The sequence below is a fragment of the Bufo gargarizans genome, chromosome 1, assembly GCF_014858855.1.
Source record: "Bufo gargarizans isolate SCDJY-AF-19 chromosome 1, ASM1485885v1, whole genome shotgun sequence".
Classification (NCBI taxonomy): Eukaryota; Metazoa; Chordata; class Amphibia; order Anura; family Bufonidae; genus Bufo; species Bufo gargarizans.
Genome location: NC_058080.1, coordinates 50,685,544 through 50,699,523, shown reverse-complemented (window position 1 = coordinate 50,699,523; position 13,980 = coordinate 50,685,544).

Below are 13,980 nucleotides of genomic sequence, written 5' to 3'. Positions count from 1 at the left end.
CATACGCTTGAATACAGCCAGCACAATGGCTTCCCCGCGTTTCCTCGCTCTCCAGTCTCTGCAACCATGGCTCCAGAACCTCTGATTATCCTACTTTTTTTTTTTGCTTGTTCTTGTGATATTTTTTATTTTTTTTTGCTCACATATAGACTCTTATTACTACCACGACTTGAGATTATATCGTGTATTGTGATCTAGATTTAGATTTGTTACTGATTTGTGTTTCGGGGGTTGGAACGTGCTGGCTTGTCCGAGAACAAGCCGCCATGTTGTGACCTCCTAGTAATTGGAGAGAAATGTGACTTATCTATGCATGGACTTGGGTGACGCCGTGCCTCTCTAGAATGGACAGGGATTAGCAGCAGATGTAATACCCACATGTACCTAGAGCGACAAGACCACCACCTGACTCTGGAGGTTTGCAAGAACTAATTTCTCCAACTCTGACACAGGCTACATACATGTAAACCTCCCAGAGCAGGTAGGTCAGTCTTTGTCTCCCTCAGATGAAGCATAGCACTTGGCCTTTTCATGTTTAAAGGGGGCGCCCCTCTTTGGCAAGTTTCTTTTTACCTATAATTGGAATTTCCATTGCTGGGAAAACCTGGCATCAAGTGCTTAGTTTCCCTACAGCGCCCCCGCAGGGGAAGTGAAGCATTGCATGTTGCCAAATAAATGCCTATTTAATGCCCAAATGGGCAGGGTCTTTTAGAGCGAAAAGGGACCCTATTTGTATCAGACGATCGCTGTGGATCCAGCTTCTGGCAATCGGCTGTTTTTCCTAAGGATAGTCTTGTCCAGCAATGCATTTCCCCTGTAGAAGTCGGGTGTGTAATACATGGGTAGGCCGGGTTGGCTAGAGCAGGCGCTACTGACACTTGAATGCTCTCAACTCGGGCTCTTGGGGCCCTATAGGGGGACACGGGGCAGGCGTTCCTATGATATATAGGATATACAGAAAGGGGCTGGCTGAGTCGGAGAGCTCTAAGGTGTATGTACAGCAGACAGTACATGCAGCTCCATGCAAGAAAATAGTAGTCACCCAGACAGGAACCAAGTACTGCAGCTTAAAGGGCGACCATAGATTCTACTAATAATGTGTATGGATACAGTCTTACTGATGATGTCCTAATGTGTCCGCACTGCTAGTCCCTAAAGAAGGATATTGCGCTTTGTGAAGCCATACTGACGTAGACTATGTGTAGTTTAGTCACGGAGGCACAGATTGTACGGACTGTGCCTCCAGCATCATACGCCACCACGTGGGCTCAGACACCCCGTGATCTCTTTACAAACAGCGCGGCTCGGAAGTGTGAAATGAGACGGGCCGAACTTCAAACCAACGAGGCACGAGGTGCCACTGCAAGCTGAAGGGGCGTGCCCAGGTAGGCAGCGGGCACGCTTTAATGATGAGCACACACGAGCTGTTTTTTTAAAGGGACACAGCCCATGTAATATCTAGTGCACTTTGTATCCATTGTAGCTGTTGAATACCTTTCACCAGACTGGTACTACACTTCCATCGAGAAATCCCCGATACGGCACTGTATCGATTAGCATACCTCAAGAATTATTTTTACTTTTTTTAATATATATATAAAAATTTCTAGGAGACTGTGACGGTGCTATTCCAGGTGAGACAGCAGTGCCTTCCAGTCACAGCACAAGTAGCCTTCGAGCTGCACCTATTCAATTCCAGTAGATTCCCCCAGGATTTTAAGGGGTTAACGGCGCTGGTGAAAGGATATAAAACTCGCTCCTCCGATTATTTTCCAGCACATTCTATATGTATAGGAATTTAAGAAATTGTAAAAAAAAACAAAAAAACTCTTTGGGGACTGAAGTTGTTAGAATAGGATTGTAAAAACCGACTGAGAGCAGCGCCCGCGGGGGACGAGACTCCGTCGGTTTCTGGTTAAAGCTGATTTTTTTTATTTTTTAAAGTATTGTACTAAAGCAGGAGAGATTTCCGCATGAAATTGACGGGCAGGGATTTCACTGCAGTCAGGTCTGCGGGCATTGAATTGGTAAAATGACCAAATGAATGAAGTGCCATTACAGTGCGCGACGACCGTCGCCGTGACATGGCCGCACGTAGCGTCCTCAAGGAGTTTACATGCTTGGCTGACCTTACCTTTGGCAGCTTGTGTTTATCACAGAGTGAGTGCGTCAAGAGTTGCTGAAGTTATAGGGCCAGAAGGAACGGTTATGCAAAAAACTTTCCCTGTATTTGTTTTTTAAAGGGCATCTGTCAGCAGTTTTGTACCTATGACACTGGCTGACCTGTTAGATGTGCACTTGGCAGCTGAAGGCATCTGTGTTGGTCCCATGTACATATGTGTTGCATTGCTGAGAAAAATGAGGTTTTATTATATGCAAATGAGCCTCTAGGAGCAATGGGGGCGTTACCATTACACCTAGAGGCTCTGCTCTTTCTGCAGCTGCCGCGACCTCTGCACTTTGGTTGACAGGGCCAGTTGTGATGATGTTTTCACTGCCTGGTCCAGTCAATCAAAGTGCAGAGGGCGCGGCAGATGCAGAGACTCTAGGTGCAATGACAACGCCCACATTGCTCCTAGAGGCTCATTTACATATATTAAAGCATCTTTTTTCTCGACAATGAGGACACATATAAACATGGGACCAACACAGATGCCTTCAGCTGCCAAGTGCACCTGTAACAGGTCAGCCGGTGTCATAGGTACAAAACTGCTGACAGATGCCCTTAAGGCGTAGTGCCGCTTGTCGAACATTGTTTGACTCCAAAAATACTTTGATTGCATTCTCTTGTACTGATCGTGAGTTAGAGTTTGCTTAAGGCTACATGCACACGAACGTTGTTTGTTTCCGTGTCCGTTCTGTGTTTTTTGTGGATAGGATGCGGAACCATTCATTGCTGTCCGCATCAGTGTGTCTATTCCGTAGCAAAAAAAAATAGAGCATGTCCTATTCTTGTCCGTCTTAGGCATTGTTACAATGGACCCGCAAAATAATATGAATGTCAACCGTGTTTTTTTTTGTTTTTTTGTTTTTTTGTTTTTTGCGGACCACAAAACACACGGTTTTGTGCATGTAGCCTAAAGGGAATCTGCCAGCAGTTTTCACTTCCTAACTTCTCCAGCGCCTGCCAATGAGTCCCCATGTTCATGAGCTCACAGCTCTCCCCGCCCACCGGCCTCTGATTGACAGTTTTTTCCCCATACGAATTAGCAGCGGGTGGGTGGGGAAAGCCAGGGGCTCATGAATATGGGGACTCATTGGCTTGAGCTGCAGCTATTCAGTAGTAGATTTTTGGCAGAAAGGCTGGGTCAGTTAAAGGAAGTGACCCAGCATTTTGCTAAGGAGCTCTGTCAGTAGTTTACGTTGCTCTTAGGAAACTATAAAACTGATGACAGATTCCCTTTAACTTAGCTTTTACTGATCTTGACTCTCGTACTCTAGTCACATCTAAAGCTGTTCATTTTACATTTGAGAACCTCGCATCTCATTGCTGCCCACCTATACTAATTCCCTACGTTGGTGGGGATAGCTGTGATAGCAGGCCCCCCGACAGTACTGCTATGGATTCCATTAGGCAGCCGGAGGATTGGTTGTGAATGGAGCAGAAGACATTGCAATAATATGTTTAGGAGATAGCAAGCCAGTGTTCTCTGCAGCTGTAGATGGGAACGGGGTTGACACTGCAGCATTAAATTCTGATTTTTAGGCTATAAAACAGGATTTAAAGCTGCATTCACAATCCCCATCTCCTGGGGCTCAGTCTAAACATGCCTTGTCCTGATGCCATCTCACAATACAATATTTTGTTAATATACTGTACCAGTAAACAGAAGAGTGAGTGCAGCTTTGGATGTGAACAGAGTATAAAACATGATGTAACTGAAGCAGTAAAGCAATGTAGCACAATATCCTATTCAGATTTAACTTACAAACCGATGTTCAAAAGCGGAGCTGGGATTTGAATTAGGCCTCAGTTCACATGAAACGCTGCCCTTCTCTGGGACCTATCCCTGCTTTTTCATATTAAAAAAGCGTGGAGTGTGAACATGGCCTGAGTCCAGAAAACCTGCCACCTATACAACGGGAGGGGTGCCATTGTGAAGCATAACCGTTCCATGAAAGTTTTCTTTTATTTTTTTTATTTTTTTATGTTGTTTTGCACATTTGTCCACATTGTTGGATACCTGCTGGTATTCACCGAAAAGGGAAAATCTTTGAGATTAAAAACTGTGACTTAGAGATCTATTAATTAAGTTCTAGAACTTTTCTTTACCTCAGAGCACTAGTGAGATGTAGCTACAGTCTGTTCACCACTGAGAGGCGCTAACACGCTGGGCTCTCCCTCCACAGTGTGCCAAATTCACTTTATTTTTATTTTATGTCTGGTTTTAACTATTTTACTTGATTTTAGAGTGTTTTTACTCTCGTCCACAGACACTACTGTAACTTCAGTAAAACTGAACTGTGTGATTGCAGCTTTTGCTATAACTATTGTATTTATTACAACTTAGTATAGAAAGATGTTATTAAATGACCTTTCCATTTATTTTTGTATTACTTTTAATGTTTTTACTTGCCAATGTGCAAATCTGATTTTTACTCTTAACTCTAATGTAATGCTAGACAACAATAAAGTATTTTATGTCTGTTTATTTGTATCCTGGTTGTTTTTGTTGGTTGAATAACTACTATAATACTGCCTCCTATTTACAAGAATATAACTACTATAATACTGCCTCCTATTTACAAGAATATAACTACTATAATACTGCCTCCTATTTACAAGAATATAACTACTATAATACTGCCTCCTGTGTACAAGAATATAACTGCTATAATACTGCTCCTAAGTACAAGAATATTACTACTATAATACTGCCTCCTATGTACAAGAATATAACTACTATAATACTGCCTCCTATGTACAAGAATATAACTACTATAATACTGCCTCCTATTTACAAGAATATAACTACTATAATACTGCTCCTATGTACAAGAATATAACTACTATAATACTGCCGTTATGTACAAGAATATAACTACTATAATACTGCTCCGATGTACAAGAATATAACTACTATAATACTGCCTCCTATGTATAAGAATATAACTACTATAATACTGCTCCCATGTACAGGAATATAACTACTATAATACTGCCTCCTATTTACAAGAATATAACTACTATAATACTGCTCCTATGTACAGGAATATAACTACTATAATACTGCCTCCTATGTACAAGAATATAACTACTATAATACTGCCTCCTATTTACAAGAATATAACTACTATAATACTGCCTCCTATGTACAAGAATATAACTACTATAATACTGCTCTTATGTACAAGAATATAACTACTATAATACTGCCTCCTATTTACAAGAATATAACTACTATATTACTGGTCCTATGTACAAGAATATAACTACTATAATACTGCCTCCTATGTACAAGAATATAACTACTATAATACTGCCTCCTATGTACAAGGATATAACTACTATAATACTGCCTCCTATGTACAAGGATATAACTACTATAATACTGCCTCCTATGTACAAGAATATAACTACTATAATACTGTCTCCTATGTACAAGAATATAACCACTATAATACTGCTCCTATGTACAAGAATATAACTACTATAATACTGCTCCTATGTACAAGAATATAACTACTATAATACTGCTCCTATGTACAAGAATATAACTACTATAATACTGCTCCTATGTACAGGAATATAACTACTATAATACTGCTCCTATGTACAAGAATATAACTACTATAATACTGCCCCTATGTACAAGAATATAACTACTATAATACTGCTCCTATGTACAAGAATATAACTACTATAATACTGCTCCTATGTACAAGAATATAACTACTATAATACTACTCCTATGTACAAGAATATAACTACTATAATACTACTCCTATGTACAAGAATATAACTACTATAATACTGCTCCTATGTACAAGAATATAACTACTATAATACTGCCTCCTATGTACAAGAATATAACTACTATAATACTGCCTCCTATGTACAAGAATATAACTACTATAATACTGCCTCCTATGTACAAGAATATAACTACTATAATACTGCTCCTATGTACAAGAATATAACTACTATAATACTGCCTCCTATGTACAAGAATATAACTACTATAATACTGCTCCTATGTACAAGAATATAACTACTATAATACTGCCTCCTATGTACAAGAATATAACTACTATAATACTGCCTTCTATATACAAGAATATAACTACTATAATACTGCCTCCTATGTACAAGAATATAACTACTATAATACTGCTCCTATGTACAAGAATATAACTACTATAATACTACTCCTATGTACAGGGATATAACTCCTGTGGAATGCACCATGAAATATCTGCTGAGCTTTTAGGGCTGTGTCAATACCTCACTGATGCATTCCAAGTGTCAGCCAGAAGAATTGTGAATGCAGCTCTGGATGTGACTGTAGTATGCGGCATCACATATTACATTCTGTTTGAAGATCAACAGTTAAGTTACAAATGTAAAAATGAAATTTAGAGGGAGGGGCAAGTACTTGTGAAATATCAGAAAAAAACATATTAATGGAATCAGAGATGACAGAGACAGGTCAGGCATGGTAAGGTAGGTGTCAGATACAGGCCCCAGCCTTGGAATGTGCCCCTTATCTGCCCACACAATGGTTGGCACTGGAGCTGCCCCTATCCCCGTCCTATTAATACACTGGGCCTAGTGTGATGTTATCAGCGGGGGGTGGACGCAGTGTCCTGGTGTAGACGAGGGGCTGAGTGATGGGAGATGTGGGAAATTTCCAATGTGATAGTTCCCTGCAGCACTGGCAAGGCTCCTGTGCCCCTCACCCTTAATCCCTGCGATAGGGCAGGTTTATTTTCGTCCTGGTTTTCCTAGAGAGTAAAGCCGATGCTTACGGGCAGAGCGTCTATAAATACCACCGCATAGTGGTTCTCACATTATCAGGTGCCCTGAATCCTGCAGGTTACTGTTGTCAGGATCATTGATGCCTACAGTGAGATGTCAGGTCCATATTAAAGCTACTTTCACACGGCTGTTTCAGGGCTCTCACAAGCGTCCCCAAACGGATCAGTTTTGCCCCAATGCATTCTGAATGGAAAAGTATCCGCTCAGAATGCATCAGTTTACCTCCGTTCAATCTCCATTCCGCTCTGGAGGCGGACACCAAAACGCTGCTTGCAGCGCTTTGATGTCCACCTGGCGGTGCGAAGCCAAACAGATCCATCCTGACTTACAATGTAAGTCAATGGGGACGGATCCGTTTATATTAACACAATATTGGTGCAATTGTAAACGGATCCGTCCCCCATTGACTTTCAGTGTAAAGTCAGGACGGATCCGTTTCACTTACACTTAGACTTTTTTTTTGACTAAGTTATGCAGACAGATCCGTACTGAACGGATACCATCGTTTGCATTTATAAGTGCGGATCCGTCTGTGCAGATACCAGACGCAGGTGTGAAAGTAGCATAAGGCGCCAGCACCCACTGCTCCTGTGCCCCTGCCTCCCACTGGTCTGACACGCCTTATTGTGATAAGAAGACCCGAATTCAGACACAATAGTACATCCACATGTGAGAAGAGGTTAAAGACATATCAAGCATATACAAGTCCTTGAGTTGTCCTCTTCTGCCTATTGTCTCAAAATTTGGTGAAGACCAATATGGTCGCTGTAGCTTCGAACAGTAAACCCGCCAGATTGTACAGTCTTGGCCAAAAGTTTTGAGAATTACATAACTATTGGAAAAGTTGCTGCTTAAGTTTTTATAATAGCAATTTGCATATACTCCAGAATGTTATGAAGAGTGATCAGATGGATTGCATAGTCCTTCTTTGCCATGAAAATTAACTTAATCCCAAAAAAAAAACTTTCCACTGCATTTCATTGCTGTCATTAAAGGACCTGCTGAGATCATTTCAGTAATCGTCTTGTTAACTCAGGTGAGAATGTTGACGAGCACAAGGCTGGAGATCATTATGTCAGGCTGATTGGGTTAAAATGGCAGACTTGACCTGTTCAAAGGAGGGTGATGCTTGAAATCATTGTTCTTCCATTGTTAACCATGGTGACCTGCAAAGAAACGCGTGCAGCCATCATTGTGTTGCATAAAAATGGCTTCACAGGCAAGGATATTGTGGCTACTAAGATTGCACCTCAATCAACAATTTATAGGATCATCAAGAACTTCAAGGAAAGAGGTTCAATTCTTGTTAAGAAGGCTTCAGGGCGTCCAAGAAAGTCCAGCAAGCGCCAGGATCGTCTCCTAAAGAGGATTCAGCTGCGGAATCGGAGTGCCACCAGTGCAGAGCTTGCTCAGGAATGGCAGCAGGCAGGTGTGAGCGCATCTGCACGCACAGTGAGGCGAAGACTTTTGGAAGATGGCCTGGTGTAAAGAAGGGCAGCAAAGAAGCCACTTCTCTCCAAAAAAAACCCCATCAGGAACAGATTGATCTTCTGCAGAAAATATGGTGAATGGACTGCTGAGGACTGGGGCAAAGTTATATTCTCCGATGAAGTCTCTTTCCGATTGTTTGGGGCATCAGGAAAAAGGCTTGTCCGGAGAAGAAAAGGTGAGCGCTACCATCAGTCCTGTGTCATGCCAACAGTAAAGCATCCTGAGACCATTCATGTGTGGGGTTGCTTCTCATCCAAGGGAGTGGGCTCACTCACAATTTTGCCCAAAAACACAGCCATAAATAAAGATTGGTACCAAAACACCCTCCAACAGCAACTACTTCCAACAATCCAACAACAGTTTGGTGAAGAACAATGCATTTTCCAGCACGATGGAGCACCGTGCCATAAGGCAAAAGTGATAACTAAGTGGCTCGGGGACCAAAACGTTGACATTTTGAGTTCATGGCCTGGAAACTCCCCAGATCTTAATCCAATTGAGAACTTGTGGTCAATCCTCAAGAGGCGGGTGGACAAACAAAACCCCACAAATTCTGACAAACTCCAAGAAGTGATTATGAAAGAATGGGTTGCTATCAGTCAGGAATTGGCCCAGAAGTTGATTGAGAGCATGCGCAGTCGGATTGCAGAGGTCCTGAAAAAGAAGGGCCAACACTGCAAATACTGACTCTGCATAAATGTCATGTAATTGTCGATAAAAGCCTTTGAAATGTATGAAGTGCGAGTAATTATATTTCACTACATCACAGAAACAACTGAAACAAAGATCTAAAAGCAGTTTAGCAGCAAACTCTGTGAAAACTAATATTTGTGTCATTCTCAAAACTTTTGGCCACGACTGTACAGTGATACAATAGAGCAGGGATGGCCAACCTGCGGCTCTCCAGCTGTTGTAAAACTACAATTCCCACCATGCCCTGCTGTAGGTTGATAGCTGTAGGCATGCAGGGAGTTGTAGTTTTGCAAAAGCTGGAGAGCCGCCGGTTGGTCATCCCTGCAAGAGAGCATCAACGGGCAATTTCATCTCAAGACACGGAGGCTCCTATTGCTTAACCCTTTCTTTACTAAACCATACAGCAGCAAAGAAAAAACAATAACATAACCTCCAATGGGCGGATAGCCCCTCCCCTTAGCCCCAGTAGAAAGGGAACTCCTATCAAATCCTCTTCCTCTTTCTTTGCTGCTGCCACCCAGTTAAGTATTCCACTGACCTGTTCTGCAGGTTTTGTGGTGTTTTTTTATTCCAGAGTTTTTTTCCCCCTCTCTTTTGTTTGTTTTTATAGGCTGTTGAATCTCCTCAATTTTAGGTTTTCATATGTATGTGTGTACTGTCAATGTTTTTTTCCTAGGTCCTCTTAGTGCCCTGTGATCTGGGGCGGGGGGGCTCTCGACCTAACTTACATCCGACCGACCGCTTTTGGCGGTTGGTGACTCTCCCGTTACCTTTATTGTCGTTACGGTGTGTCCCCATTGGCGCCATTACCAGTGTTTCTCTTCCCCTTCATTCGCTCAGTCGCGCCCGAGATCTCGCAAATTTTTGCGGGATCTCGGGCGCCATCCTGGTTTTTGCTGCGTCACATTACACCCATCGGCGTCCAAAGTCTCGCGAGATTTCGGACGCCATCTTATGCATCGCCGCACCGCTGTTTGCATTTGGTGGGCGGCGTCTTCACTGCGCACATCGTTACTAGTGGGGTGACTAACCTTGCTTCTGGTTTGGGGGGGACTGTTGTATATGATAGTAGTAGCATCTGCATCCTATTCTAGTTTGCCCCCATATATCATGTCCTCTCATAGGACCCCTACACCGGCTCATGATGGCCCCAACCCACTACGGCCGAGTCGGCAACGACATCAGGTCGACCCGTTCCCCTTACGGACCCTACGGGCGACCCGTTATTTGATCCGGACTCCCTCCGCCCCCTAGGTCTGCAGAATGGCTCCCAGCTCCTCATGTGACCAGCTATTTGGAGACCATGGTCTGTAGACCTCTTAGTAAGGAGCGAAACGCCTGTTGTGGACCCTAAAATGGTCCAGTTTTTGTCTAAATCGGGGTTTAGCCCCTGGAGAGGCCTGGATTCGGCTCTATGAGCTTGCCAAGACAAACTGCAAGACATCCTGGGGCCTCTAGCAAAAATATTTGATATGGCAGAGTCTGCCAAAGCGGAGGGACAGCAAGTCGACCCAGAGGAGCTCTGTGGTTGGGTCCAAAGAGCCATTTGCATGGCAGGAAATGCAAACACGTCGCTGGCTATCGAGCGACGCAAGGCCATTTTGATGAAAATAGAGAATAAGCTGACCAATATGGCCCTAACAGAGTCGGGAAGGAGGCTCAGGGGTTTCTCTTCGGAGACGCGTTTATAAAAAAGCTCGGGAAGTTCGTAGGAACCTTCACCGCCCTGGATAAAGCGCAGACATCCATGCGTAGGGTCTTCAGCGGTAGGGTCTCCTCCTGGGCCGGCAGTGCAAGGGGCAGTCCTCTTTTCAGACCCGGGGCTCGGGTCGAGGCTCCTTTCCATCCTACCGATCTTCAGGTCAAGACCCAAGACATCAACCGTCCTTTTTCCCATCCCGCGGCACTGCAGGACGAGGGAGAGCATATAGAGGAAATCCGAACCTCAGACGTCCCTTCGGTAAGTCTCCCACTTCGTCTCCTTTCTTTGGACAATTATGTCGGGGGCAGACTCCAACATTTTACTCATGTTTGGGCGTCCATTACCAGCGATTCAGGGGTTTCACATAGAACTAGTGGGGCCTCCGCTAGTGTTTTCTCCGCTTCATCCCATAATCCGGTCTCAAGCTTCACAGTTCCTCATAGACACGGAATTACAGGCCTTATACCCCAAGGGAGCCGTGGAGCTGGCTCCTCACGCTCACGGTGGGGTGATCAGCAATATCTTTCTCGTCGAGAAAAAAGGGGGTCAACATCGCCCTGTCATCAACCTCAAGGCTCTGAATGCCTTCGTCAGGTATCGACATTTCAAAATGGAACGCATCCACCTTCTAAGGGGCATGCTTCTTCCAGGCGTTTGGATGGTGAAGTTGGACCTCAAGGATGCGTACTTGACAGTCCCGGTTGCACCCTTCTCCAGGGATCTGCTCCGGTTTCGCTGGCAAGGGACCATTTGGCATTTCACGTGCCTTCCCTTTGGCCTCTCGTCCGCCCCCTGGTGTTTCACCAAACTCATGCGTCCGGTTGTTGCTTGGCTCCGCAGTCGAGGGGTGAGACTTATAATTTACCTGGACGACATTCTGATTATGGCCAGGGACCCTGCTACCCTTCTGGCCCATCTCCAGATGTCTATGCACCTCATCTCCACCTTGGGTTTCATAATCAACCACGAGAAGTCCTGTCTTACCCCGTCCCAAACCATGGAGTTTCTCAGTTTCATGGTGGACTCTGCCTCTTTGACTCTCAGCCTCCCATCAGCAAAAGTTTGGACGATTCGCAAGGAGTTGCGCCGCACCCTGGCTTTATCACAGATTTCTCTCCGGCATCTGGCCCGGGTGATAGCTCTCCTGTCATCTTCTATTCAAGCTATCTTCCCGGCACCTCTGCATTATCGAGCTCTCCAACGACTCAAGATTGCCCACCTGCAAGCGGGTGCATCGTATGCAGATCTGATCTCCTTGGATTCAGAGACGCTGGACGAGCTGGAATGGTGGATTGGCAACCTTTCCGCATGGAACGGCAGAGCAATCTTCGGTCCACAACCGGACATAGTGGTGGAGTCGGATGCCAGCCTCCACAGCTGGGGAGCCCACTGCGAGGGAGTATCCACCGGAGGCCCATGGTCAGCAATAGAGTCCCTTCTTCACATCAACGCTTTGGAACTCCTGGCAGGTTCTTTTGCGATTCACAGCTTCACCAGTGGGAGAGCCAGGGCATGTATCCGCCTCCAGATGGACAACGTCTCAGCGGTTCGCAATATCAACTCCATGGGGGGTACCCGCTCCACCATGTTGACACACTTGGCGAAGGAATTCTGGGACTATTGCCTGACCAACAACATCTCGGTAGTGGCGGAATATCTTCCCGGTCTCCACAACACGTTGGCCGATTGGCACTCTCGTTACATTTCAGATGCCAGCGACTGGAGGCTAGGTGTGGAGGTATTCTCCACCATCGCGTCACGTTGGGGTCCGTTCTCTATCGACTTCTTTGTGTCTTGCTGGAACGCCCAACTCCCCAGATATTTCAGTTGGAGGCCAGATCCGACCGCGGAGGCGGTGGACGCGTTTCTTCAACAATGGTCGGACGACTTGCTGTATGCCTTCCCACCGTTTTCCCTTATCCCTCGGGTCCTGGCCAATGTGGTCGCCAAGCATCAGAGCTGGTTCTGATACTACCTTTTTGGGGGACCCAGTCTTGGTTCCCGCAGCTGTTGTAGCTACTGGTGGACGAACCCCTATTGCTTCCCAACCAGTGGACTCTGCTGCTGGGTCCAATGAATCAGTTGCATCCTTTGCTTCTGGAGGGCTTCTTGCGTCTGCTGGCCTGCAGAGTATCGGGGTGTCCTGGCAAGCCCCGGGAATTTTGGAGACAGCTAGATTCCTGTTGGAAAGCGCGTGGGCCCCTGGAACCAGAAGGGCCTATCGGGCAGCTTGGCAGTCTTGGGCTAGTTGGTGCTTCCTTCGGAACCTGGATCCCACTACTGCAGCTGTGAATGATGTTATCCAGTTCCTCACCTCTCTCTACGAGGAGGGCAAGGCCTATTAATGTGTTTAGGTCGGCTATTTCCTCTGGCCATAGAGGGTTTGAGGGTTGTCCTGCGGGGCGCCATCCTCTGGTATGTCAGTTACCTAAAGGTTCCCGCCTCACTCGGCCTCCTCGGCCTCGCTTTACTAGCTCTTGGGACGTCTCCACGGTTTTGTCATTCCTTTCAGCTTTGCTGGCTAATGAGGTTTTGTCACTTCACCAATTGTCGGCCAAGTTGGTCACTCTCTTTTGTCTTATCTCATGCAAGAGAGTTTCGGATGTCCGAGCTTTGGATCATGACGCCCGGTCATTCACTCCGCAAGGGGTGACATTTAACATTTCTCGACGTACAAAGACCAATATCAGTTCGGTCTCTTATCCTTCTTTTCCTTCATCTGTGGCGCTCTGTCCGGTCGCATGTTTGAAGTAGTACGAGTCCAGAACTCGGTTGCTACGGTCCCCGTCCGCTTTGCAGTTATTTCATTCCATAGGCCGTATGCTCCGGTTACCTCGGTCACGCTGTGACGGTGGGTGAAGTGGATTCTATCACTGTCGGGTATAGACACTTCTATCTTTACAGCACATTTCGTTCGTGGGGCTTCCACCACGTCTTTGGCTATGTCAGGTGCGCGCCTAGAGGATGTCATGAAGTTGGCGGACTGGTCGCCAGTCTCCACTTTTAGGGAGTTTTATTTCAGACCGGATCCTCATGTGTTCGCCTCTATTGTTAACCGGCTTTAAACTAGCAATAGGAGCCTCCGTGTCTTGAGAAAATTGCATGATTTTCCTAG